Raw genomic sequence first — 3149 nt, 5'->3', positions numbered from 1 at the left:
AACTCTAGTTTGTAGCTACCCCTATCTATTTTGCAGCTACCATCAGCCAGACATGGGCAGCATTCTCTACTATCAAGACAAGGGTTGGAACTGGATGATCTTAAGGGGCTTTCTAACCCAAACCTTTCTATGATTCTGTGATTCTATGATTTTGGGTTGTTTGTGTCACAAGATACCTCTGGGTCATGACAATAAAATAAAGCAGAAAAAAGAAAAAATAATTAGGAAAAGAAAAGACTGGGGGCAATTGTGAACATCATGTCTAGTGTCTTCCATAAGCATGGCCTGTGGGGCGTCACTAATGCTGCATCCCTGAAGTCATATCAGACAATTAAAAAATCCTTTGGTGTATCACACAGCTATCCACTGTATCATGCTCCTTCAGGCAGCTGATACCCACATTTCCTAACAGGACGTGTTGTCTTTCTCTTCAGCATACCTGATAATGGTTACTGGGGAACTATGAGCAAAGACTCAGATCTTCCTGCAGCGCTTCTATTTGTGTCCAACCAACTGAATTAAATTCTCACTTGTTAGCAAAACCAAGGGTTGCACTACAAAATGCATGCTCAAGTGCTTCTTCACAAAACAACTTCACTTCTGCCCTTCACCATAACAGTGTAGCTTCACTTTCCATGCAGAACTAGAGGTAATATTTTCCTACTCCACAGTCCTCACTCCTACAGCTGAAGGGCTCATATTAACTAGCAGGTTTGTTAGAACAGAATAAAGAGTGTGGTACTGAGTGGTACTGAGTTTCTAGGCTGACAGCTGGAAAAAGCATTGTGTTATTAAGGTATAAAGAGGCCTTGCTTTTGAGGGAATTCAGTTTTATTTGCAATAGGTTTACATTGGTTTTCTACTTTATCATCCTAAGGAGATTAGAGTTTATTATTAGGGCTTTTGGTTATGGATAATAAGTAACTACGTGATGATAGATTGATGTATTAAGCAAGCATTTGTTACCTGGTAGGGAAACAGAAATTATTCTGCTTTGTGGAGGCATCCCAGAAGATTGTAGTCAGATAAAACTCCCACTGAAATCAGATAAAGGTATTAAAACACAAAACCCACTAAGAATTTCATGAGTATCTCATTATTTACTGTCTTGAAAGAACTCAGACCATAGCAGTGGTATTGGTACAGTGATAAAGACAGTTCTTGCCCTTTACAACTGAAACTCCAGATGATAAGACACAGATAAATCAAAGCACAGCAAGAAACATTAAATGAAGAAATTAACTTGTATTTTGGGCAGTTTCTCTGCTGGTATTTTTTAGCATAGTTGCCTCCTACCAAAGGCAAATCAGCTGCGCTTGTTAAGTAACCTGAGCATTCTTTTCTCTGGTTGGGGAGGATAAGTTAAAAGTGTTGCCTTTGTATGGATTAAAAAAAGTATCTCAAAATGTTTTGAATAAGATGAGGGCACAGTATCAGATGTAATAGGGAATTCTGGGGAACAGATTTATGGTCAAGGACAATGTAAAAGATACTGAGTAGGTGACAGAAGCATCCTTATAGGACCCAGATTCGGATCTGAGATTTAGGCTGAGGTGGAGATAAAGACCATGAGTTTAAGAGCAAGTCTTGATTTTGGAAAAAAATTAAACAAACAAATGACATGGTCTACCAAGAAAGCTGTGCTGAGCAGCAGAGCTGAGGAAAAGCTGGGTGGAAGCAACACAAGGGGGGCTGGAAGAAGATTCATCAGCCAGGACAAGGACTGATGAGGCTGTTGTCCAAATTAATTGAAAGGATGTGGAAGTCTTTCATTAAGTTTTGGAAAAAGGAGCACTGAAATATAGAGGCATGAGGAAAGAAGGAGTTAATCCAAACTAATGGTCCTTAATTACAGGGGGTGGGGGAACATTGTAAAATAGAAGGTTTAAGAAGGATGTGGGGTAGCAGCTGCCATCCTCAGTAATCCCAGTGGTCTACCGAACCCTCAGAATGGTAGCCTGAGTGTATACGAGTAGTAAAGGGCAGGGCAGAAACGGGGAGGGAAAGGAGAAGTTTGTGTTTGTTAGCAGCAGTAAACCTTGTATTTCATGCAAAATAATTCAACCATGTATTTTTAGCAAAAACTAGAGACAGTGCAATTGCCTTTACTTTCTGATGTGGAATTTGCTCTATCAGACCACCGTAGCAAAAGTAATGCAATGGCTTATGAAAACCTAAGGGAATTTTACCTAAATACTAGGACAGACTGAAGATTAATTTAGAGCAAATATTTACCTGTAGTTATGAATACTGTTACAGAATCTGAATCTTTAATGCTCCCACTGTGTATATAAATGTAAAATGCAGATTTGTTTTTCATCCCCATTTAGTTTGATCTTCAGGGATTTTACCTTAGTACAAGGTTGCAGAATACTGTCTGACTGGCTGGGAAGGATATCTGCAGAAATGCTTCTGCCATACACAGAGGTCAGGGCTGAGAGGTTCAGAGACAATTTCTAGGCTTCTCTGTTTTTATTAACTTTATACCCTTTTGATTGTCTGCAAAATAACTATAAGAAAATTCGCAAAATTTGCTATCTCTAAATCATTCTTGGAACTAGTGTGAAACAGAAGAGTATTTGTTACATAAGTGGTCTGTTTTCCATGTCTGACTGGGTTTTTTTGGTGAAGTTCAGTTCACATGGGCAAGTACATGGCTTTATTGACTAGCACTGAAATTTTAGGTCATATATATAATATATTTCCTCTGATTTTTGAAGTAGTCATTTTAAAGCTTGTAAATTATATAGTTCTTCTTTCCCACTGAAAGCACTTTCTCACTTAGAACAACCAAAATCTAACATGCTGAGGAGAGCCTGAGGATATGGACTTTGTAGAAGCTCAAGACTTTTTTGAGCAGAAACCATGAAATGGGCAAATGCAAAGCTAAACTTTCCTATCCAGGACTGACAAAGGGCTGAAGTGCCAATATTATCCTGAGATCACCAGGTATCTGGAAAAGAATGAAAGAAGTATTTATAATTATTCATTATAATTATTTATAATTATTCAAACTGGAAACAGTTAAGGCACAAATCTGTCATTAGCATCAATGGAATAGTCCTTTACTGTAACTATAGCTGTAGACTTTGTTCTGCATTATCCTGTCTGAAATATTATGTGAACTTACGAGAACTGGATACGCAATT

The sequence above is a fragment of the Pezoporus flaviventris genome, unplaced genomic scaffold (genome assembly GCF_033815535.1).
Source record: "Pezoporus flaviventris isolate CSIRO_AGI_PZ_B2104156 unplaced genomic scaffold, CSIRO_AGI_Pfla_v1 ptg000007l, whole genome shotgun sequence".
Classification (NCBI taxonomy): domain Eukaryota; kingdom Metazoa; phylum Chordata; class Aves; order Psittaciformes; family Psittacidae; genus Pezoporus; species Pezoporus flaviventris.
This window is presented reverse-complemented; position numbering follows the sequence as displayed.